Source organism: Nycticebus coucang, chromosome 7 (assembly GCF_027406575.1).
Source record: "Nycticebus coucang isolate mNycCou1 chromosome 7, mNycCou1.pri, whole genome shotgun sequence".
NCBI classification, from domain to species: Eukaryota; Metazoa; Chordata; class Mammalia; order Primates; family Lorisidae; genus Nycticebus; species Nycticebus coucang.
In genome coordinates, this window is record NC_069786.1 from 77,764,972 (window position 1) to 77,791,709 (window position 26,738).

The window sequence follows — 26,738 nt, forward strand, 5'->3', positions numbered from 1 at the left end:
AATTTCTTCCCCAGTAATTGTTTTCATTTCATCTTATATAGCGTCCTGTTTTTTAATAGTGACTGCATGGCTTAACAAAATCTGACAGACTTAGCAACAGTATTGTAGATAGTTTGCATAGAGATCGTGCTCAGGAATGAGAGTGACTCTTAGAAATAAGTTTGATAGGAAGATATTTTAGTGTCTAACCTATGTTTTTGCTTTAAGTTGTGTTCATGTGTGGTCAGTCCTTCTCTCTGAAGTCTCCTTGAGGTATAATAGGGTATAATCCAATTGCTTCTTGTTGTGTGTGTTAACCAGATCCTCTGATAAGGTGATTTGATCCTGATTTATTCAGTGAATTAACGGTTTTGTTTATGTTTGTAATCACAGCCTTTCAGTTCAAACAGAAAACATGAATGTAAACTAATTTTAAGGATAATGGTATGTCAAATCTCAAAGTATTACTTAAGAACTGCGCTGTCTGCAAATCTTGCTAGTAGCCACATGTGGCTGTTGTCTGTTTCATTTGTGGCAAGTCCAAAGGGAGATGTGGTATGAGCGTAAAATACACATTGGATTTTGAAAACATCGTACCAAAAAAGAATGTAAAATTCTTCATTGATTTTTATATGTTTACTACATGTCAAAATGATACTATTTTAGGGCGGCGCCTGTGGCTCAGTGAGCAGGGCGCCGGCCCCATATGCCGAGGGTGGCGGGTTCAAACCCAGCCCCGGCCAAACTGCAACAAAAAAATAGCCGGGTGCTGTGGCGGGCACCTGTAGTCCCAGCTGCTCGGGAGGCTGAGGCAAGAGAATCGCTTAAGCCCAGGAGCTGGAGGTTGCTGTGAGCTGTGTGATGCCACGGCACTCTACCAAGGGCCTTAAAGTGAGACTATGTCTCTACAAAAAAAAAAAAAAAAAATGATACTATTTTAGATATGTTTGGTATTAAAAATGTTACTACAGTTAATTTCACTTTTTTGCCATTTTAATGTGGTTTATTAGAAAATTTAAAATTCCACATGACTAATATTTCTATTGAACAGCGCTGCTTTAGAGAACAAGTAAATCAAAGTATTTCCTAACAGTCTTTTAAATAGTGTGTCAAATCTGTAGTCATTTAGTGAGGTCAAGTTAAATTTGTTCTCTGGAAGAATCACTTAACTTGCAGATGTATTCTGATATTTCCCATTATGAAAGATGTAAAGAGATGTCAATTCAAAACTGTTAAATGTTTTTAAATTGCATGTAAGGTCAAATATTTTTAAAGGTTTCTGCTGATTTCCTGCAAATGGCACAAACTAGTATATGTGCATAAATCTAGAGAGCCCGGAAGACGTGTTGTGTGTTGCTGAAGAAATCTGCTTTACTTGTTTAGCTCAGGAATATTTCCTCAAGGTCACTGAGGATTATTTTAAAGGGAGTAGAGCCTTTCTGCTGACATAGCAAGTTTCTCTTGTCTTCTATTTATCTCTTTATATACCAGATTTTGTTTAAGTCTTTGGAAAGATGTTTTGCATTTAGTGATTGTTCTAGTTAAATATCAAAACTCTGGGATTGCATGTGAACAATAATATCTCATCTCTGCTTTCCTTTGTCACAACCTGTAGTAATTGTTAACGCTGGCAAAAGATATCTTTTAGTTGTCACATTCTTTTAATATACGAGTTTTGTTTTGTAGCTGTGTAAGTGATTGAAGAAAGAGCAAATGTAATATAAATCTTTTTCTTATTTGGGTATAGTCTTCCATATATTTCACATGTAAAGTATCTAGATACTCTTACATGTTTTCAGATTCTTTTGGTTGAAGAAGGTCTAGTTCTTGTCCTTGAGTGGAAACTTGGACTACTAAGTGGTTAGTGGAGGCATTTTAGGATTTGACACATAAGAAGATTGAATTTGTATTATATATATTTTTTATTGTTAAATCATAGCTGTGTACATTAGTGCAATCAAGGGATACAGTGTGCTGGTTTCATATACAATCTGAAATACCCTCATCAAACTGTTCAACGTAGCCTTCATGGCATTTTCTTAGTTATTGTATGTAGACATTTGTATTCTGCCTTTAGTAAGTTTCGCCTGTACCCATTCTAAGATGCACCATAGGTGTGGCCCCACCCAGTACCCTCCCTCCACCCTAACCTCCCCCCTCCTTTCCCCTTCCTTGGCCCTTTCCTCATAGTCCAGTGCTATAGTTGGGTTATAGCCTTCATGTGAAAGCTATAATTTAGCTTCATAGTAGGGCTGAGTACATTGGATACTTTTTCTTCCATTCCTGAGATACTTTGCTGAGAAGAATATGTTCCAGCTCCATTATGTAAACATGAAAGAAGTAAAGTCTCCATCTTTCTTTAAGGCTGCATAATATTCCATGGTGTACATGTACCACAATTTGCTAGTCCATTCATGGGTCGATGGGCACTTGGGCTTCTTCCATGACTTAGCAATTATGAATTGGGCTGCAATAAACATTCTGGTACAGATGTCCTTGTTATATTGTGATTTTTGGTCTTCTGGGTATAAACCTAGTAAAGGAATTATAGGATCGAATGGCAGGTCTATTTTTAGGTCTCTAAGTATTCTCCAGACATCCTTCCAGAAGGAACATATTAGTGTGCATTCCCACTAGCAGTGTAGAAGTGTGCCCTTTTCTCCACAACCACGCCAACATCTCTGGTTTTGGGATTTTGTTATGTGGGCTACTCTTACTGGGGTTAGGTGATATCTCAAAGTAGTTTTGATTTGCATTTCTCTGATGATTAAGGATGATGAGCTTTTTTTCATGTGTTTGTAGATCGTGCATCTGTCTTATTTAGAGAAGTTTCTCTTCAAGTCCCTTGCCCACCCTGAGATGGGATCACGTGTTCTTTTCTTACTGATACGTTTGAGTTCTCTGTGGATTCTGGTTATTAGACCTTTATCGGAGGTATAACCTGCAAATATTTTCTCCCATTCTGAGGGTTGTCTGCTTGCTTTACTTACTATGTCCTTGGCTGTGCAGAAGCTTTTTAGTTTGGTCAGGTCCCAGTAATGTATTTTTGATCCTGCTTCAATTGCCTGGGGAGTCGTCCTCATAAAATACTCACCCAGGCCAATTCCTTCAAGAGTTTTCCCTGCACTTTCTTCAAGTATTTTTATAGTTTCATGTCTTAAGTTTAAATCTTTTATCCAGTGAGAGTCTATCTTAGTTAATGGTGAAAGGTGTGGGTCCAGTTTCAATCTTCTACAGGTTGTCAGCCAGTTCACCCAGCACCATTTGTTAAATAGGGAATCTTTTCCCCACTGAATGTTTTTAATTGACTTGTCAAAGATTAAATAACGGTAAGTAGCTGATTCATCTCTTGGTTCTCTATTCTGTTCCAGACATCTATTTCTCTGCTTTTGTGCCAGTACCATGCTGTTTTGATCGCTATGGATTTATAGTACAGACTCAGGTCTGGTAGCGTGATTCCTCCTGCTTTGTTTTTATTGCCGAGTAATGTTTTGGCTATTCGAGATTTTTTCTGATTCCATATAAAACCAAGTATTATTTTTTCAAGATCTTTAAAATATGACAATGGAGCTTTACTAGGAAGGCATTAAAATTATATATTGCTTTGGGTAGTATAGACATTTTAACAATGTTTATTCTTTCCAGCCATGAGCATGGTATGTTTTTTCCATTTGTTAACATTTTCAGCTGTTTCTTTTCTTTTTTTTTTTATTTTTTTTTATTTTTTTTATTGTTGGGGATTCATTGAGGGTACAATAAGCCAGTTATACTGATTGCAATTGTTAGGTAAAGTCCCTCTTGCAATCATGTCTTGCCCCCATAAAGTGTGACACACACTAAGGCCCCACCCAAAGCTGTTTCTTTTCTTAATGTTTCATAGTTCTCTTTGTAGAGATCTTTCATGTCATTTGTTAGGTATACTCCCAAATATTTCATCTTCTTTGGCACTACTGTGAAAGGAATAGAGTCCTTGGCTGTTTTTTCGGCTTGGTTATTGTTGGTATATATAAAGGCTAAAGATTTATGGGTGTTGATTTTGTAACCTGAGACATTGTTGTATTCCTTGATCACTTCTAAAAGTTTTGTAGCAGAATCCCTAGTGTTTTCCAGATATACGATCATATCATCTGCGAAGAGTCAAAATTTGATCTCTTCTGACCCTATGTGGATACCTTTGATTGCCTTTTCTTCCCTAATTGCAATGGCTAAAACTTCCATTACAATGTTAAAGAGCAATGGAGACATTGGGAAACCTTGCCTGGTTCCTGATCTAAGTGCAAATGATTTCAGTTTAACTCCATTCAGTACAATATTGGCTGTGGGTTTGCTGTAGATGGCCTCTATTATTTTAAGAAATGTCCCTTCTGCACCAATTTTCTTAAGTGTTCTGATCATGAAGGGATGCTGGATATTATCAAAAGCTTTTTCTGCATCAATTGAAAGAATCATATGGTCCTTATTTTTGAGTTTGTTTATGTGCTGAATTGCATTTATAGATTTATGTATATTGAACCAGCCTTGAGACCCTGGGATAAATCCCACTTGGTTGTGGTGAATAATTTTTTGGATGTGTTGTTGGATTCTGTTTGTTAGGATCTTACTGAGTATTTTAGCATCAATATTCATTAGTGATATTGGTCTATAATTTTCTTTTCTTGTCGGGTCTTTCCCTGGTTGAGGGATCAAGGTGATGTTTGCTTCATAGAATGTATTGGGCAATATTCCTTCTTTTTCTGTGTTTTGGAAGAGGTTTAGTAATATAGGTACTAGTTCTTCTTTAAAGGTTTGGTAGAATTCTGACGTAAAGCCATCTGGTCCTGGACTTTTCTTTTTAGGGAGATTTTGTATAGTTGATGCTATTTCAGAACTTGATATAGGCCTGTTCAACATTTCCACTTCATTCTGGGTAAGTCTTGGTAGGTGGCATACTTCCAGGTATTGGTCGATTTCATCAGATTTTCATATTTCTGAGAGTAGAGTTTCTTGTAGTATTTGTTAAGGATTTTTTGAATTTCTGAGGGGTCTGTTGTTATTTCATTGTTACTATTTCTGATTGATGAAATTAGAGATTTTACTCTTTTTTTCCTGGTTAGGTTGGCCAAAGGTTTATATATTTTATTGATCTTTACAAAAAACCAACTTTGGATTTATTGATCTGTTGTATAATTCTTTTGTTTTCAATTTCATTTTATTCTGCTCTGATTTTGGTTATTTCTTTTCTTCTGCTGGGTTTGGGGTTGGAGAGTTCTTCCTTTTCCAGTTGCTTGAGATGTCCCATTAAGTTATTAACTTCCTCTCTTTCTATTTTTTTGAGGAAGGCTTGCAGTGCTATAAATTTCCCTCTTAGGACTGCCTTTGCAGTATCCCAGAGGTTCATGTCTTGATTGTTGTTTTGTTCCAAAAATTTGGTGATTTCCTTCTTAATGTCGTGTATAACCCCTGTGTCCTTTAGCATACGGTTGTTTATCTTCCATGTTTTTGTATGTGTATGCAGGTTCCTGTTGTTATTGAGTTCAACTTTTATTCCATTATGGTCTGAGAAGATGCAAGGAATAATTTCTATTTTTTAAAATTTGCTGAGGTTACATTTGTGGCCTAGGATGTGGTCGATTTTGGTGTATGTTCCGTTGGCTGATGAGAAGAATGTGTGTTCAGTTTTGTTGGGATGAAATGTTTTGTAGAAGTCTGGTAAGTCCAGATGTTGAATGGTTAAGTTTAAATCTAAAATTTCTTTGCTTAGCTTCTTTCTGGAGGATCTATCAACACTGCTAAAGGGGTGTTAATCTCCAACTACTGTGGAACTGGAGGATATCAAGTTGCTCATGTCTGTTAGTTTCTCATCTAAATTGAGGTGTATTCTGGTTGGGTGCATAAATATTAATAATTGAAATCTCATCATATTGAGTATTACCTTTAACAAATATGAAGTATCCATCCTTATCCTTCCTTAATTTGGTTGTTTTAAAGCCTATTGCATCTGTGAATAGGATTGCAGTGCCTGTTTTTTTCTGCTTTCCATTTGCCTGGAGTATAGATGACCATCCCTTCACCTTGAGTCTATATTTGTCTTTTAATGTAAGATGTGATTCTTGTATGCAGCAGATATCTGGCTTGAGTTTTTGTATCCAGTCAGCCAACCTGTGCCTCTTTAGAGGACAGTTTAAACTATTCACATTAATTGAGAATATTAATAAGCCTTTCAAGTGTCCTGTGGACAATTTTAATCCTTTTGCAACTATGGAAGTTGGCATCTGATCAAAATTTCTGTGTGGGTTTACCTTTGTGGTGGAGGATTACACTGGTCTTTATGGAGGATAGGTCTGAGAATATCCTGGAGAGCTGGTTTAGTTATGGTAAATTTCTTCAACATGTGAATGTCATTGAAATATTTAATTTCTCCATCATAAATGAAACTCAGTTTAGCTGGGTACACGATCCTGGGTTGAAAGTTATTCTGTTTTAGGAGATTAAAAGTTGATGACCATCCTCTTCTAGCTTGAAAGTTTTCAGTAGAGAGATCTGTAGTTATTCTAATATTTTTGCCCTTGTAGGTGATGGTTTTCTTTCGTCTGGCTGCTTTCAGAATTTTCTCCTTCATATTAACTTTAGTGAAGTTGATTATGATGTGTCTGGGGGATGTGTAATTTGGGTTGAGTCATGCTGGAGTTCTGAAACTGTCTGCTATCTGAATTTCAGAATCTCTTGGCATGTCTGGAAAGCTCTCCTTCATAATCTCATGGAGAAGAGACTCTGTGCCTTGTGAAGCCACATAGTCGCTTTCGGGGATCCCTATAAGAAGAATATTGGTTTTCTACAGAACATTTTGCCAGCCATGAAATTAAAAATAAAAGTGCAGAAGGCAAAATTAGGAGAATGAGAAGGGGAGATGAAAGGCAGATTATTGGAGCTAAGAAATACTATATGTTTGGTGGAATAGGGAAGTAAGGGGTAAAGTGTTCAAATTAGCCAATTGAGAATTCAAGGGGAATCAGTTGGGGTCAAATGAACTAAATTCTTATCTTAGAAGTGGAATCAGATAATTTCTAAAAAAAAAAAAAAAAAAGAATATTAGTTTTCTTTGAATTATCCCAGAGCTCTCTGAGAGACTGATCTGTTTTTGCCGTCCATTTTTCTTCCTCTTTGAGAGTTTTGGAGCGTTTGAAAGCTTTGTCTTCAATATCAGAAATCCTTTCCATGCTTGCGCCATTCTGTTACTGAGGGATTCTACTGTGTTTCTCAGATCTTTGAGGGCTGCAACTTCTTGTCTCAATGTGTCAAAATCTTTGGTCATTTGGTCTTTGAATTCTTGAGATATCTTTTGGGTTACTGTTTGGAATTCTAATTCGATCTTATTTGCTATCCAGATTCTGATTTGATTTCTGACATCTCAGTTATTTGTTTTTGCATGGGATCTTTCTCTGTGTCTGCCCCATTGATCCTTGGGGGAGTTGATCTACTCTGACTATTCATATTGCCAGAGTTTTTTTGTTGATTTTGCCTCATGATTGTTTTTCACCATTGTCTCTGGCCATCCTCAGAGTTGGGGAGATGTTTCTCCAAGATTAGAAACTAGCGGGATCACTCTATTGTTGCTGGATCTTTGTAGGGAGTGGCCCTTTGTAGTTTCTCTGGGGCTGCCCCATCCAGGGAGTTCTAGTTGTGGGCAAGCTCCGAGTGTGACACATCCGGATCCAGCAACAGGGCAGGAGGTGGTGCACACAGTTCTGGGAGTGCCTGGCGCCCAGTGACTTTGGCACAGAGAGCCCAAGGCTCCAGCAGTCTCTGGCCAGGAGAATGGCTCTTTGCAGAGGCAGGTAGGGCTCTGGAGGGCACGTGGCTACCAGAGTCCCTGGCCAAAGGAGCAGCCAGTGTGGAGACAGGGAGAGTTCAGGAGGGAGGATGCAGGGTTATGCGGCTCCCACAGTTCCTAGTCAGGGCTTGCGAAGCCCTGCGGGCGCAGCTCTCAAGGAGGTCCAGGTGGCGTCAATCCCAGGAGTTTGAGGTTGCTCTGAGCTGTGACCCACGCATTCTACTCAGGGCAACAGCCTGAGGCTGCAGTGTACCAAAACCGGTCTCACTCTGCCCCTTAGGATTAAGGCTGTAAGGCGGTTCAGTCCCCGCCTTTAGGCTGCTCAGTCACTAGACTAGCTCCCGCCCGATCCTTGCTCTGCGACCCTGAGGGTGGAGCTTGCCCGGGCAGTACTCTCACAATGGTTCCCTGCGGCCCACCGAATACTATTGGCTCTGTCCAGCTCAGTCTGGGGCCCCAGACAATTCCAAAACTTCTCTACACTCCCGCTCAAGCTCTCCCCAAGGCAGTTCAACTGAGAGCCAAGTCCAAAAACACCGAAACAATTCATCGGTAAGGCCTCTCCAGTTGCCAGTCTCACTGCTGCCGACGGGATTAGGTTGATCGAACACATGCAACCAGTTGCCAGTTTTCCACTGTTTTTGTCCTCCTCTTGGGGTCCAGAAGTCCCTTGCTGACTTCCTGTATCCTCAAAGGGATGATCATAGGCAGATCCCACCAGCCAGAGATGCCTGGAGTCTTATCTCCCCAAACTCACTGTGCCCAGTTTCAGGGAACTGTTACTCGGCCGCCATCTTGCTCCACCTCCACTCTGTAGTGTATTTTTGCCTTCATGTCAGATCAGTGGTAGATTGTGGTGTTTTAATTCACAAGTGCATAAATGAGAATTTTAGCTTTATGGTAATTATATGGTTTCAATTTATTGTGTAATTAAAAACGAAATTCTATATTCATAAATTCTAGAATATGTGAATTCCTATTGCCTGAAATCTGTGAAACCTAATACATTCAACTTTCATGTGTGGTTATTTAATCAGAATTCCATTATAGTTTTGAATATGATTTTTATAAGCTTGTCAAAGTACGTGACAGATTTAATTCTTCCTCAGGGAAGAAATGTAAAGTATATGTGTGTACATTCAGGAAAAAGTATGAAATGAAAAGAATGAAATACAAGAAAACTCGGCAAAACCCAGAATTAGACTAGGACGATTTTTCTTTCTTTCTTTTTTTTTTTTTTTTTGTAGCGACAGAGTCTCACTTTACTGCCCTCGGTAGAGTGCCGTGGCGTCACACGGCTCGCAGCAACCTCCAGCTCTTGGGCTTATGTGATTCTCTTGCCTCAGCCTCCCGAGCAGCTGGGACTACAGGCGCCCGCCACAATGCCCGGCTATTTTTTTGTTGTTGCAGTTTGGCCGGGGCTGGGTTTGACCCCATCACCCTTGGCATATGAGGCCGGCACCCTACTCAATGAGCCACAGGCGCCGCCCAGGACAATTTTTCTTAAATCCCTTCCTGTGTTTTAATTCCTTAGTTATTACACATTTATGTCTAATAAATATCCAGGTGATGTTAGGATAGATTTAATTTTAAATTAAGTGAATGGCTTTAAACATGTTTTAATATGTTTTAATAATCTTGGTATTTCTTTTCCTGATAGTTTGAAAGTTTGGTAAAGATGTTATTACCAATGATATAATGGTAGATATTTCAGGTATTAGGGTATTGAAGGGTCATGGCCAAAGTTTCCTAAGCATAATGATATATTTATTTATTGGTTTAAATTTATACTATTTACATACTATTTTTTAAATTAAGGTATAAATAATTGACACCCCAATGAGAGTGAAGGGAAATTGTATTATGGGCATTTCCCTCTTATTAGAGAAAATTATTGACTAGAATTGTTAAGTGATGTGTTACTAAGACATTTACATTCCATCCGCTTCCCAAATGGTGTCCTTGACTCTCATAATAACCATTCGTGCAAACAGCAAAAGTTTAGCAAGGTACTGGATTTCTAATTTGACCTCTAATTTCAGTTTATAGATAAAAAAGTACAAATAGACCCTCTTAAAATACTCTTTAATATATTCAAATCGAATCTGATCTTTTTTTTTTTTTAAGAGACGGAGTCTCATTTTGTCATCCTCGGTAGAGTGCTCTGGCGTCAGAGCTCACAGCAACCTCCAGCTCTTGGGCTTAGGCGATTCTCTTGCCTCAGCCTCCTGAGTAGCTGGGACTACAAGCACCCGCCACAAGGCCCAGCTATTTTTTTGTTGTTGTCGTTGCAGTTTGGGTGGGGCCAGGCTTGAACCTGCCACCCTCCTCTGTATTTGGGGCTGTGTCACCCCCAAATCGAATCTATTCTTTTTTTTTTTTTTTTTTTGTAGAGACAGAGTCTCACTCCATGGCCCTCCGTAGAGTGCCGTGGCCTCACACAGCTCACAGCAACCTCCAACTCCTGGGCTTAAGCGATTCTCTTGCCTCAGTCTCCCAAGTAGCTGGGACTACAGGCGCCCCCACAACACCCGGCTATTTTTTGGTTGCAGTTTGGCCGGGGCTGGGTTTGAACCCGCCACCCTCGGTATATGGGGCTGGCGCCTTACTGACTGAGCCACAGGCGCCGCCCCGAATCTATTCTTAAGTAGATATTCAGGGGTATTTGTAAATAGCTTTTGGATGCAGAAAAGGCCACATTGGGGGTAGGTATTACAGTATCAAGTTAATAGTATCAATAACATGTTAACTAGCAAAAGTTGAAATCAGATGAATTATATATATCGTAAGGTTTAAAAAGTGCTGGGATAGTAGCAAAGACTGGGTTCTGATCCATGCTTTGCCACATAGTGGCTAAATTACTTTAAATAACTTATGAAATATTTCTGTCCTTCAGTTTTCCCAGCTGTCAAATGGGGATTAAAATGATACCCCTCTTAACTTTTATACTGCTGGTAGGACTGAAAACCAATACAACCTTTTTGGAAGGAATGATGGAGAATCCTCAAACTAGAACTAGACCTCCCTTTTGATCCTGCAATCCCATCTTTACTGGGTATCTACCCAGAAAAAAATTATTTTATCATAAGGACATTTGCACTAGACTGTTAATTGCAGCTCAGTTTACAATCACCAAACTGTGAAACAACTCTAAATGCTCACCAATCCAGGAATGGATTAACAAGCTGTGGTATATGTATACCATGGGATACTATTCAGCCACTAAAAAAGATGGAGATTTTACATCTTTTGTATTAAACTGTACTGATCGAGTACATGGTCGAATGCGGGAAGTGAGAGAGGGCAGGAGGGAAATAATCTTTACTAGGGACATAATTTCATTTTAATCAGTTCACCACCTAATTATTGAGTACATGTCAGATGGTTGTTTTAGTGTTAGTAAAAGCAGTTCTTTGGAACTGGAGTAAAAAAATTAGCTTAAAAACATTGGGTATAGATGAATAAATATTATATCCCTTTTAAAGGAATAGGCATAAAGTCATTTAATAGTTAATTCAATAAAGTATAATAAATAATTTTTAGATAAGAGTGATGGTTATATTTCCTCCCTTTACATATCCTATTATAAAAATTTGTAGTTGAGGATGGGATTGTATTAGTATTTGTAAAATTCAGATTCCGTATTAATACAATTTACCAGTTACTCAAACAGTATTCCTTTCTTGTCTGTGATCTAATGAGCGATATTGATAGCTTTTTCTACTTGGTATATGAAGGTATGTAATAATGGAATGACATATCTACATAGCTTTGTGGACTGCTCATATAATACTTGATTTTAAATCCTCCCATAGATATAGATTGCTTTTTACTGATATATTTCATTTTTTTATTGTTTCACTTGTCTTAGTGTGTGCTACATGAAGGTACTCTATAATATAAAAAAAAATTGTGTCTTGTTAATCTAGTCCTTTCATTGTCAACTCTTAAAAAAAATCTTAGAACCCCTTTTTGTAAAAATTAAATCTTTTTTAGAGACAGAGTCTCACTTTGTTGCCCTCCGTAGAGTGTTGGCATCACAGGTCACAGCAACCTCTAGCTCTTTTGCTTAGGCGATTGTCTTGCCTCAGCCTCCTAAGTAGCTGGGACTACAGGTGTCTGCCAGAATGCCCGGCTACTTTTTTGTTGCTGTTTGGCCAGGGCTGGGTTTGAACCCACCACCCTTGGTATGGGGGCCGGTGCCCTACTGACTGAGCCACAGGCACCACCCTATAAAAATTAAATCTTAGTTGGAAGCTGAATTTGTAGGTAAAATACAGAACTAGGTATTTTTTATCCCTTTGTACCATGATCATCTGTAGGTGGATAGTTTTTATTAGTAGTATTATTATTGGTAAATTTAATTTTGGCAATCAGCAGAGACCTCAAAAATTGTGAGGATTTTCTGGGGTCTTGGACACTACTGATAATTTTAAATGATTTGTGATCAAAGTGAATTGATGCTTAATTTTTAAATAAGCCAATAGTTGCTTCAACACAGCTGTAATACAGTACTTTGTTAAGCTGTATTATAATTATTTACTTGTTTGTCTTCCTTTAAGAATTAATATCCCTTGAAGGGAGAGTTGTCTTTTTTTTTTTCTTTGAGACAAAGTCTCACTTTGTCACCCTTGGTGGAGTGCTATGGCCATCATAGCTCATAGCAACCTCAAATTTTGGGGCTCAAGCGATTCTCTTGTCTCAGCCTTCTGAGCTGGAACTACAGGCACCTCCCACAATGCCTGGCTGTTTCTTTTTAGAGATGGGGGTCTCGCTGTTGCTCAGGCTATCCACCTGCCTTGCCTCCCAGAGTGAGACACCACCCCTTGGTGAGAGACTTGTCTTACACATTGTGGTGTCTCTTGTTTCACATGATGCTTTGCATATGAAGGTCTTTTAAAATAATAAATAAAGCCAGGCATAGTGGCTCACGCCTATAATTCTAGCATTCTGAGAGGCCAAGGTGGGCGTATTGCTCAAGCTCTTGAGTGCCAGACCTTATTGTACTAAAAAGGAGAAAGGGGAAAGAGGATTGCTAGAGCTGAAGAGTTTGAGGTTGCTGTGAACCATGATGCCACAGTACTCTACCCAGGGCTACAGAGTGAGACTATGTCTCCAATAAATAAATAAATAAAATAATAAATAAGTTGAAGCCTCTCAAATTAATACAGAAATTCCAAGCAAAACCTTAACTTTGGATGAGAAAAAAAATTATTAAATATCTCATATGTTTTTTACTCTTTTTCCTAATTGTGGTATTTTATTCAGTAACCATTCAAGGTTATTTAGTAACCATTCTGTTTTGCTTAAAAAAGGAAATTGGCAATCACAGTAAACCTAATTTTCTCCATATATGCCAGTGCAGCAGAAGGACTCAGTACTGTTGTGTGACTAAAAATATTTTCTAAAGGAATGATTGATTGAAAACAATATTTTTCCTTCCCATAAAAAGGACACATTTTTATTATGGTTCTGTTAAGTTCAAGGCAGATAATGTATTTAGAAGGCAATTAGAAGAGTAAAAACTGTGGTTTTGAGAAAGTTATGTGTTTACTTTGCAGCTACATGCTGCAAATTGTGTTCTTTAGTTAGGTAACTAATTGGTACTTTATTCCATCCTTGAAAGATTTACTGTAACAACAGGTGGATAGGATTAGTTCTCAGGAAAATCAAAAAGTCTTGCTTAGAGTGCAAGGAATTTCAGATTGAGAAAGAAAAATTTTGTCTTTCATTCCCTTTTTCCTGCAAGTATAAGATAATAAAACATGTTGATCTAGAGAAATAGAAAGTGATTTTTTTTTCTTCCTATCCTGCTTTTGACAGGTAAGTAAATTTGGGCATTTTACTAGAATCTGGAAGTTGAAACATCCTTAAACTTTTAATCTTTCTTTTGCCTTTGGATCATTGGTTCTCAGCTGGGGCAGTTTTTACCCCCTCATCAATTAGAGTAAAAATGTCTCCATAACTGGGGAAAGAAGGGGAAACCACTGACATGTAGCAGGTAGAAGTCAGAGATGGTAGTAAGTACGGTGCAGTAGGGCAGCCCCTAACAATAAAAAATTACCTGGACCAAAATGCTGATAGTGATAAGGTTCAGAAACCCTGCCACAGATGATTTGTTCCTATAGTTTGCCTCTTGACTTTTCAGATAGGTTGCTTTTGATGATTTTCCAGTCTTATTAGTGATGCGTGCTTATTACATTGACCTGAAACTTCCTCAGAGCTGGTGTCCCCACCTTCTGCTGCTTCCATGGTATAGTTTATATATATCTTACATTATCCTATTTGTCCTGCTTATGTGTGTATTATTTTTTAATGTGAAACTATAGGAAAGAGTACCTGCTAAATTATGGCCTTTTGAGGCCAGAAGTGCTTACAGCAGTATTTTTATTTCTTTTAGGTCTTCTACCAGTTAATTATACCTCTGTATGATGTAGCTTTAGGCTGGTTGTATCTATTATGTTCTGATAGAAATACTGAAGTAACATCACAGAGAAATGGCCATTGGAGAATCATCAAAATTCAGTTTTACATTGATTGAATTACATACAGGTTAGAACGCCATGCTCTTCATTTGAGTTTTGTTTTCATCATTACGATAATACAGAGGTTGCTTCTATTCTATTGTCAGAAGTCCACAGTGCTTTATTTCAAGTGATGTGTTTCAGAATGCTGAAATGTTTAGATTTTAAAAAAGTAATGTGATGTGTTTGCTGTGTTTATGAAGTTCCCCTGCAGCACTCCATAATCAAACACATTACTGTTTCTACATTAGAAATGTATGAATATTCATGCTAAGTGGGATAAGTAGAAATTACAGGTAGGTTCTGGTCAGTTCAAATTTGGTATCACTACCAAATTATTTTGCATCAACTTTATTAAAAAATCTTTGATTTTTAGCATTTTGGGGATCCCAGAATTGTGGATAAACAATTATGGCGCTATCTAACAATCTTCTTATCTGTGGAGGATATGTTTCTCAAGACCCATGCTCCCCCACCCCTGCACCCCCAACTTCTCTTTGGCATACCCAAATTGCCAGCATCACTGTTCTTGGGCTTTGGAGCCGTTGTTAGGTAGAATAAGGGTTACTTGAACACAAGCACTGTGATCCTTGATAACTAAGTCTGGTGGCCAAAATGACTACTAAGTGACTTAGGGCAGGTAGCACATACAGCTTCATTAAGCTGGATGAAGAGATGATCCAAGTCCTGGGCAGGCGGAGCAGGCAATGTGAGGTTTCAGCATTGTCTTCTACTCAGAGAGGGGTGCAGTTTAAAATTTTGAATTGTTAACTTCTGAAATTTTAACATTTAGTATTTTAGTTGTTGACCGTGGGTAAATAAAACCACAGATAGTGGAACTGTGGGTAACAGCCTCTACCGTACTACGTCTGTTACATGACAGTGACTGCAGCTGCTACTCATGGTGAAAGGGTGTGCTGATAGTATTGCTTTGCTTTCCTTTTTCCCTGTTTCCTATTAGCTAAATTTAGTTTCTCAGTTTGTTATTTTTGGATAATTGCTTTTTTTGTTTGTTTTATAACTTGTATTCTTAAATAGAATAAAAATTTAGACACTTGATTTTAGAGTTCTCTCCTTTTAAGATGAAACTATAAAATATCAGGTTTTTTTTCTGGTTTCCAATATTGTCTTTTAATCATTCTATTCATTCTAGATATACTCAGTTACACAGAAAAGCAGATATTCTTTAATATTTAAGCAGAAAACTTGCCATTTTTATGTATGTATTTTGTCTTGCAGCATTTAAGTGCAATTAGGCTATAAAAGGAGACATTAAATTTTTCGAGCTGTGTTGTAATTAAAACAGACCTTAGAAGTGTTAGTGGCTTAACATATTAAGGTTTATTTCTCATTCATATGAAGTCCTCTGTGGGTCCAGGAACTCTCCTGGGTTGCTCTCTGGAGTGTTGAATTGAATCTGTGCTGTTTGTATATGGGAGTTCTGCCTTTTGGAACGTGTCCAGGCAAGAAACATAGAGGGTCATGTGGCAACTTTGGCCTGGAAATAAGACATGAATTAGTAATAGGGTCTCCACTAACTGCAGGGTGGCTAAATAATATGGGCAGTGCATGGGTGTGCAGTGAGATATTTCACAGCCCCAAAGGAAAGATACAGATCAGTGGTTCTCAACCTTCCTAATGCTGCAACCCTTTAATACAGTTCCTCATGTTGTGGTGACCCCCAACCACGAGAGTATTTTCATTGCTACTTCATAACCAGTTGTAATGTAAATATCTGACATGCAGGAGACCCACAAAGGGATTGTGACCCACAGGTTGAGAACTACTGATAAAGATACTCAAGCACTCTCTGTCTTCGACAAAATAGGTGACTTTCATTCCCATGTCAGTAGAGTAAAAAGGAAATAAATACCAGCCTGGTGCTGTACTAGGTAATAGGACAGTATCCTGTTAATGGAATATTTTGTTTAATTCCCAAAACGACTCTGTGTTCTTGTTTAGATTTCAAAGCTGAAGATGAGAGTTGTTGAGAAACTCTTCAAGTTTATATATACAGTGTGTATACATAACAGATCCAGGGAAAAAAATCTAGATTCTTTTAACATAAAAGCATTTTTTGTTTGTACAGTGTTGTTTGAAAAATCTGGTAAAAGCAGTCAGAGTTGATTTTGAGTCTATAATTGCATGCTTTGTGTTAGTATATCCCATTTGTTTGGTTATCTCTCAGAAGATCCAAAACTGTTCTGGTAAGCATGTTGTGGGTCCAAATGATAAGTTGGGGAAAGAGGAGTTTCCTTCTTTGTCTTGAGGGTGTCAAGCCCTTCTTACACTTTCTTTTTTAAATTCTTATCATTCAGAATTTTCTTTTCAGGAAATGTTCCCCATGTGGTCAGGAGCTTTCTCTTGTCCTACTCTTTCCTTGTAAGGTTAAGGGTTGAATGTAATCATAATAGAAAAGGTAAATCTTTGTTTTTCTGTAGTTCTTTACATATGGCTGTCTTGTGGGCAAAGGAATAATTTTCAAATCTACTTTTTTCTCTGGAGTGTTGTGAAGTCGTCATGTTCATGAATTGCCTTGAAGTTGGGGAAAAAAAATGTCTGCACATAAGAATTTGTGCTTTATAGGGAAAAGCTCCAATTATACAGGGTTTAAGGGATTTTAAAAAGCTGATATCTCAGAACTTGTGCCTGTAGTATCTTTTAGTACTGGTTCTGGATCTGACTTTTTGAAGAAATTTGGCTTTATAGTAGATCCCTCCTAATTTTGTACTTTCATAGTTTATTTAAACTTTTTTCTTAAACTTGTGAATTTATCCAAATATTATTACTATATATTAGTATGGGAATTTGCTTTTTTCTACTAAGTTTCTTATGTTCTCAGGGTGACTTGCCATGTTTGTATACTTTCAATAAAACAAGTTTTATGGATCAAATCTGTGCCCTGTCTAAATGTAGTATTAATATTAAATTCTAAAGATTTGTTGACATTTTTTGGTTTTATAAGGGTTAATGGGTAAGTAATATAAACTGGTTTATCACACTTATTTTTGATGCGATGGTTAGTAGGCAGTGATAGAGTTACATCGATTGTGAGGGTCAGATTTCTAGGGTTATTAAATTTTTTTTTTTTTTTTTAAGAGACCGAGTCTCACTTTGTTGCCCTCGGTAGAGTGCCATGGCATCACATCTCACAGCAACCTCCAGCTCTTGGGCTTAGGTGATTCTCTTGCCTCAGTCTCCCCAGTAGCTGGGACTACAGGCGTCCAGTACAACACCTGGCAATTTTTTGTTGCAATTTGGCTGGGGCTGGGTTCAAACCTGCCACCCTTGGTTTATGGGGCTGGTTCCCCACCCACTGAGCTGCAGGCGCCACTGATGGGTTATTAAATTTTTAAAAACTTCAGTATCTTATTGTTGGTCCTTGGTGTATGTAATAAACATTTTAATTTTATCGTTATTTGCAACAAAGACAACTTTGAAAATAATTGTAATATTGCAGTCCATTGTCCAAGGTTTAGTCTGCTTCTTTTGGAGAAATTTGGACCAGTTATGCCATTGGAGAATTTCTTTGATGCTTCAGTGTCCCAGGGCAAATATACTTTGTTATTCTGTTTAACTTCCAGCTTGTCTGGGGAGAAATAAAGATCTCTAGTCTGAAACTGCTTTGAGGAGTATAGCTCCACATTCTTTGGTCTGAATGAAAGGCCTAGGGAAACATGAATTTTGTTACCTTTTTATTTTATTTTCCTTATAAATCATGATGATGTTCCCTTTACTTCCATGCATCTCAACTTTTTATAAACACTGTTCATTCCCTTTCTGAGAATGGTTAGTTGTAGTTAGTTTTACCGTTTACAGTCTTACAGGTCCTTTACAAATGGATTATTTTTTTCACATTAAATTTTAGTAGGTGAGGAGCCCTTTTTTCAAGATCCCTTGGAGAATCGATCTCAAGATTGTTGTTACATATTTTTATGGCTTCCTGTTGCTTTCTGTAGTCTTCTTAATTTAAAGAGTAACAACAATAAAATAGGGTACCATAAGGCACCAGCTTTATGGTTTATTCTTGCTTTACACTTGTTTCTAAGGGTGGTAGTGTTATTTGTTGGATTTGTGAAATATATACTTGTACTAAATTTACCTGGTATCATGATGAGGAAAAAACGTGACATTTGAAGGCTTTGAATACAACTTCAGAGGTCTGTATGGAATTTAGTGGCACTTTTAACTAGTGTACCTTTAATGTTCTTTTTGCATTTATACCAGTGCTTTTTAAAAATTTTAAAAGGCATTTTTGTTTTATCATTCCAAATGCTTGATTTCTCCATTTCCCTTAGAAGGTTTTTCCAGATATTTATTGCGTTCTTTTTAAAGCCCTGAAATAAGCATATTGAAAATGATCACTTTTCCATTCTACTAAGGTTTCTTCCTTTTTTTCCATTAACTTCTTATTGTGGAGAACTTGAAACATATACAGAAATAAAAAAACTGGTATGACAAATGTCCTTGTAGCTTTCATCCTGTTTCAGTAGTTACCAATTCATGGAAGATCTTTTCATACCCCAGGGCAGTCCATTTTACTCTCCCATGTTACATTAAAACAAGTATCACATGAGACATCTTAATCTACATTTCTAAAAATGCAGATACTTCAGTATGCATTTTCAGAAGACAAAGATTTTTTAAAACTTGACCACAATGTCATTAATACAACCAAAAATTTTATACTATTTCCATAATCAGTTCTTGTTCAAATTTACAATTGTCTCTTAGGTCGTAGTCTCCCTGTCTCCAAACTTATTTTTGTGAAAATCTAAATAAAGTGTGGTTGACCCACACAATGAGAGTTTGACCTGCATAGGTCCACTTACACATGGATTTTTTATTTTTTATTTTTTTTGAGACAGAGTCTCACTATGTTGCCCTTGGTAGAGTCCTGTGGCGTCACAGCCCACAGAAACCTCCAGCTCTTGGCCTTAGGCAATTCTCTTGCCTCAGCCTCCCATGTAGCTGGGGCTACAGGTGCCTGCCACAATGCCTGGCTATTTTTCGGCCGCAGTTGTTGAGCTGGTCTGGGCCGGGTTCAAACCCGCCACTCTCGGTGTATGTGGCTGGTGCCCTGTCAACTGAGCTATAGGCACTGTCCTACACTTGGAGTTTTTAATACAAGTATATTGGAAACATTTTTGGAGATTTTTAAAAATTTCAAAAAACTTGGAGGTGAACCACATAGCCTAGAAATACTGAAAAAAATAGGAAAAAGTTAAATACTTCGTGAATGCATCAAATTATATAGATAACTAGTCTATCACTTACTACCATAACATACACATCTATTATAAAAAGTTAAAATTTATCAAAATGTATGCACCTTTACAGAATGTACATGGCACTATTTGCAGTGGAGAGAAATATAAACAGATTCAATATTAAATCAAAACTGTATAAAATTAACTATAGGGCATACTATAATGTAGTAATGTCAAACCTACCTTCTCTTGCTGTTGTGGTGAGCTCAAGTGTTGGGAGTACCTACCTAAAACATGTGTGACTCTCATCTCTGCGTGAGCAGTTTATCTCTCCAATAAATTTTGTATTGTGACAGAAAGTAATTTCTCACGGTTCTTGTGTATTTTTCATTGTGTTTAGTGCAATACTGTAAACCTTAAATAACACGGTGGGACCCATACAAAGCGCCACTACTGATGCTGGAATTGCTCCCAAGAAGCATAGAAAAATCATGACATTGTAAGAAAAAGTTGAATTGTTTGTTGCATTCTGTAGATTGAGGTCTGCAGCTGCAGTTGCTTGCTCTCTCAGACAGACATTCATCTTATAAATACATGGCATAACCTTACAGTACCAGTAAATATAGCTTAGTTTTATACGTGCATTTTTCTTAATAATGTTTTCTTTAGCTTATAAGAAGACATTATACAATACTGAAAATCTTTGTTAATTGACTTTTTGTTATTGGTAAGACTTCCAGTTAACAGTCGGCTATTAGTAGTTAAGTTTTGGGGGAGTCAAAAGTTACACTCCAATTTTCAACCACATGGAAGTTGGTGCCCCAACTTGGGTGTTGTTCAAGATATATTGTGATTGTTTGGAAAGTGTTTTATATTTTTAATCTATAAAGTTCTCTTCTCTGTTTTTTCATTTTTACACTTTATTTACTAAAGAAACTAAGCTGAGTTTCTCAGAGTCTGTATTTTGCTTATTGGATTCTGATGGTATAGTTCAGTATTTGTCTTTGTCCTCAATATATCTTGTAAATTTGGGAGTTAGGTAAAGCGATTTGATCAAATTCAGGCTGGACTTTTACTTTATCCTTCCTTTTTTAAAAAACAAAACAAAACAGGTTTTACAAAACTCTTGGTGCTGTGCTTTTCTACCAATAGACACCCAAAATCTAGTTGTCTTTTTTTAATGTTAGCTTTTGTTGTCTTTTTTAATGTCTTTTTTTAATTGGAATACACATCTGAACAGAAACCACTCTCATTTCTAGTTTGGTTACCCACTCATGTCAGTTACATTGTAAAGGCAGGATAAATGCTATTTTTTCCCCTTGTTTACTAGTTTTTTTGTTATTTTTCAAATCAATAATGAATTGATTTCCTAGTATCCTATTCAGAGTCATTGTTAACTCATAGTTGTGTTTCAGTCCATTGCAGTACTTCAGTATATTGCCATTATTATTCTTAAATAACTTCTTAATTTTAGATAAACTTCAACTTAAACTGATTTGCCTTAGGGTAACAGTAGATACATAAAAATTGCATGGACCTATTTGGTGATAAAACAATGCAAATGAATGCATTCTGCTGTTCTTCTAGATGTTATTTTGAAAACTGAATAGTTATTGAAACTATTATTTTAAACATGTGCCATTCTTTTGGCCACTTCTTTGTCAGCTGTCAGAGATAATTAAGTCTTAGCATTAAAATATTGAAATATCTTTATTAGAACTACAGGTCTGTTTTAAGTTTCGGACTACCCTGAGGAGGCAGTAGTTTAAGGTGTAGAAGGCAAAACTTTATCAAAATCAAATTTGTTTATTGCAAAAATTGAATTTAAATATTAAGTGTTATCTATATGTGTAAGAAGCAACCTTCTTCCTCTCTTTCGTGTTTCTCAATAGGAATACTTTTGGCATTTTGGTCTGGATTGTGCTTTGCCTTGGTAGACATAGCATATCCTTAGATTCGGCTGACTAAATGCTAGCAGGGCCTTTCCTTATGTTGTAGGCATAAAGAACCACCTTCTCCCCTCATTGCCAGATGTCTTGCAGGAAGGGGTTATCACTTCTACTTGTAAATTACTGTTCTTAATTGCACATTGCAATGATAGCAAATCATAATGTTGTAAAAAACTAATTTTGTATAGCATTATTTAGAGTAATGTATAATAATTTGTAATATTTCTTAAATCTATTATCAGATTTGTGAATTTTTATTGTATAAGTATTTGTCTAATATACTAAAATATTTTATTCCTCCAGTATTTAACTTTTATACTTCTTCAATTTCAAAACTTCATAGTACATTTAAACTTTGTGCATGATAGATAGATAGATCTTCGTATTCCCCATTTTTCTGTCTTGTTTTTCTTTTCTTTCTTTCTTTTTTTTTTAGAGACAGTCTCACTTCATCGCCCTCAGTTGAGTGATGTGGTATCGCAGCTCACAGCAGCCTCTAACTTCTGGGCTTAGGCGATTCTCTTGCCTCAGCATCCTGAGTAGCTGGGACTACAGGCGCCTGCCACAACACCTGGCTGTTTTTTGTTGCAGGTTGGCCACACCCTACGCACTGAGTCACAGGCGCTGCCTGTCTTGTATTTCTTTCGTCTTTTTATAATCTGGCTTTTCCTCTTCCAATTTATTTCAGAAAAATAATTTGGTAGTCATAGCTGTCAGTATTTTTTCACATGACTTATTAATTTTTTGTTTTACATGGTTATCTTCTCTTTAGTTTCAATTTCTTATCTGAAATGTTTTTCTCCTAATTACCCTTCTTTAGTATTTAGTACTTCCTTCTAGGTGTATTTCTTCTTTTTTCACTCTTCTGTCTCTTGTCCCTTCTTATCTCCCCTAGGCACCCATGCCATGTTGTATTTCAGCTGCTTTTTAATTATAGAATGCCTTCAGAATCTCAGTGGTTGTCCATTGAAATTTTCTGCATCTGTCTGTTATCTTTATTTTAGCTTTATTTTCCTTTATGTATAAAAGCCCTATGCTCTAGTAAAAGTGGTGTGTTTCCTGCCACCTGGATAAAACTTTAGCTTTCTAGGCTCTGTATCTTTGTTTGCCTTCTCTTATTGCCTAGGATGACTTTCAGCCTCCAAATAGTAAGGATTGTTTAAGGCCAATTCAAATCCTACGTCTTTTTTTTTTTTTTGGAGACCAAGTCTGCTCTGGCATCACAGCTCACAGCAACCTCAAACTCTAGGGCTTGCTTAAGCGAGTCTCTTGCCTCAGCCTCCCAAATACCTAGAACTATAGGTGCCCACCATAACCCACAATGCCTGGCTATTTTTTTTTTTTTTTGCAGTTGTCAGTGTTGTTTTAGCTGGCCCAGTCCAATTCGAACCCACCTGGCGACCTAACACTTTGAGCTACAGGCGCTGCCAAAGCCTACATCTTCTTGTGAAGCTTTTCCTATATATCTCTCTTTTGAGAGTTGTAACATGTTATTTAATTCACTGGTGGGCACTAGGACTGGGTACAGATCTTATGTTTCTTTATATTTTTAGCTCTTTATTGCCCTTGCACTAAATATGAGAACAATTTTAATTAACTTAGTTAAAAGTAGTTCTGAAACTAGCCAGATTGGAGCAGCACAGCAGCCCTGCTTTGAGGATACACCTTCATTTGTATCTGTTGTTTTAGTGTAAATGTTAGTAGCATTTTCTTTCACTTTCAGAAATACCCCTGTTTTTATGATAAATTACAAGGTCTTCCTTTCCCTGCCACTATACCTGGGCGGTATTCTGGTTGGGCTTTGTGAATCAAGAGAGTCTTATAATTGACAATTATTCAAGATAGATATTCTGATTCAGTGGGCAAAAAGTGACCTGAGAATATGCATGGAATCTCTAAGGATTTAAATAGCAGTGACTAACTATTCTTTGAGAAATGGTCTTAGTTGGGATAGGGAGCGTGGGGAAGGGGCAGAGGAAGATGAGTATCAGTAACTTCTATAAAGCTAGAGAGAAACAAGATTGTGTTTAATACTTGCTAGCCATTTCTTTTTTTCTTTTTTTTTTTTTTTTTTGTAGAGACAGAGTCTCACTTTATGGCCCTCGGTAGAGTGCCATGGCCTCACACAGCTCACAGCAACCTCCAATTCCTGGGCTTAAGCGATTCTCTTGCCTCAGCCTCCCTGAGCAGCTGGGACTACAGGCGCCTGCCACAACGCCCGGCTATTTTTTGGTTGCAGTTTGGCCGGGCCAGGTTTGAACCCGCCACCCTCGGTATATGGGGCCGGCGCCTTACCGACTGAGCCACAGGCGCCTCCCAAAATTTCTTTTTTTTTTTTTTTTTTTGCTAGCCATTTCTTAAATTAAGTACTGCTATACTTTGCCTGTGTCATAATGTAAAAAACTCTTGGTAATAGTGTTTGTGGGGGGAAGGAGTTTGTGCAAAAGTATCATGGCTATGTGTGCTTTATGAGAGAGAGGCTAAGTGCAATGGCTCATTGCTGTAATCCCAGCATCGCAGCACTTTGGGAGGCTAAGCCTGGGAGACATAATTAGACCTCATTCCTGCAATAAGAAAAATTAGCATGGTGGCTTGTGCCTATAGTTCCAGCTACTTAAGAAGGCTAACGTAGGAGTATCCATGAGAAGGTTGCAGTAAGCTGTGATTGAGCTACCACTGCATTCCAGCATAGGGGACAGAGTTAGATCTTGTCTCTTAAAAAAAAAAAAAAGAGCACGCTTAGCTTTGTGAAAGCATGGAATTTTAGTGCAAACAGCTGGAAATAGAGTAAATTTGGACTTTATATGATGCAACTTTGTGGGAAAGATGGGGTGAGCTTAAAGCTATAATGATAATCCCTCAATCTCACTATTACGTGTTTTCTTTTTTTTTTTTTTGGTGAATTAATTTATTATAACTAATGAAACAACACATCAAAATGTTATAATTTGCTTCCACCATGGCTTTCAATTCTATCCAGCTAGGGTAAGTTAGTTTCATAGTCTTACCCATTTTTCTTTTTGCTCTTGCAAACATTTATAATATATATGTTGATGACTTAATACCATGATATGCCCAGGACATCCTCGGTTTAAGTTTCTTCTCCTAGTGTGATTACTCATAATGCTCCTTTCATTCTCAAATTTGGATGATAGATTAATAGTCAATAGTCAGTTCTTTCTATAAGGAATTTGCTTGTTTGATTTTAATTTACCCCACTTATTAGCATAATCCTGGACGTTTGGTAAGCAATGATGACAGCTAGCATTCATTATTAGGATTCTCATTTCCCAAGTACCTATTTCATAATATAGAAAAGAAATAGTTCTATTATATTAAGGCTAAGAATTGAATAGGCAAAATACTTGTTGTTAAAATATGTTAATACTTTTTAATGGGTAAATTTTTATACTGTTTATTCAAAGATGAAAAAGTAAACTTCACTATCTTTCAATCAGAGTATGCCCTGGGCTTTTTTTTTTTATATAGCTCCTTAACATTTATTAATTATTTATAGATATAATAGAATTATAAAAGAAAATCCACTGATACAATCACCTCTTAAGAGGAAAGAGTACTATAGGCCACATTTCTTTGTTAAGTATATATATTTTTTTAATTATTGGGGATTCATTGAGGGTACAAGATGTGTCACACACTGAGACCCCACCCTTCTCCCTCTTTCTCTCTGCATGATGCAATTTTGGGGTAAAGATGGAGTGAGTGTAAAGCAATAATGATAATCCCTCAATCTCACTATTACATGTTTTCATACAAAAAGGAATAAAACAAAAAATCATCAGCAGCAGTTTCTTCAAATACTTAACAGAGGATGATTATCAATAATTTGAAAGCATAGATTTTTGTCATTTGATCATTTGTAAAACAATTTAAAAAATTTATACTTCATACATTAAATACATAGATTTGCAGATAGATGTTTTAAACATCTAAGTGGTAGATACCATGTCTGTTATCTTATGCTGTAGAGCATAAGATGGAGAACTACCTTAACCATGTTTTCAGGCAAATGTGAACTAAATCTCCTAGCATAATACCATTGTGAACTGACAGTTATCTAATTTCATTGATGATCAAGAATACTAAAATTATTTATTTATTTATTTATTTTTCCTTCTTTTTTTTTTTTTTTTTTTGCAGTTTTTGGCCGGGGCTGGGTTTCACCTCCGCTATATGGGGCTGGCGCCCTACTCCTTTAGCCATGTACATTAATGCAATCATGGGGTACAATGTGCAGGTTTTATATACAATTTGAAATATTTTCATCAAACTGGTTAACACAGCCTTGACAGCATTTTCTTAGTTATTATGTTAAGACATTTATATTCTATGCTTAGTAAATTTCCAATGTACCCTTGTAAGATGGATCGTAGGTGTGGTCCCACCAATTACCCTCCCTCCACTCACTCTCTCCTCCCCTCCTTCTCCCCTATCCCCTTCTTCTTTGGCTATAATTGGGTTATAGCTTTCATATGAAAGCTGTGAATTGGTTTCATAATAGGGCTGAGTACATTGAATACTTTTTCTTCCATTCTTGAGATACTTGCTAAGAAAAATATGTTCCAGCTCCATCCATGTAAACGTGAAACAGGTAAAGTCTCCATCTTTCTATAAGGCTGCATAATATTCCATGGTGTACATATACCACAATTTATTAATCCATTCATGGGTCAGTGGGTCCTTGGGCTTCTTCCATGAATTAGCAATTATGACTTGTGCTGCAATAAACATTCTGGGACAAATATCTTTGTTACATGGTGTGATTTTTGGTCTTCTGGATATATACCTAATAAAGGAATTGTAGGATCGAATGGCAGGTCTATTTTTATTTTCTATTTTATTAAATCATAGCTGTGTACATTAATGCAATTATGGGGTACAATATGCTGGTTTTATATACCGTTTGAAATTTATTTTATTTTATTTTGTGCAGTTTTTGGCCAGGGCTGGGTGTGGTGATCAGGTCCCAGTAATGTATTTTTGGTATTGCTTCAATTGCCCGGGGGGTCCTCCTCATAAAATATTCATCAGGCGGATTTCATCAAGTGTTTTCCCTGCGCTTTCTTCTAGTATTTTTATAGTTTCATGTCTTAAGTTTAAATCTTTAATCTAGCGAGAGTCTATCTTAGTTAATGGTGAAAGGTGTGGGTCCAGTTTCAGTCTTGTACAGGTTGCCAGCCAGTTCACCCAGCACGATTTGTTAAATAAGGCATCTTTTCCCCACCAAATGTTTTTAATTGACTTG

At 37.1% G+C, this 26,738-nt stretch overlaps 1 protein-coding gene across 4 annotated transcripts in view; it reads left to right on the top strand.

The window, feature by feature from the left end:
* UBE2E3 (ubiquitin conjugating enzyme E2 E3) overlaps positions 1 to 26,738 on the top strand; it is a 128,788-nt gene that overhangs the window by 4,324 nt on the left and 97,726 nt on the right. The gene's annotated exons all lie outside the window — the stretch shown is intronic.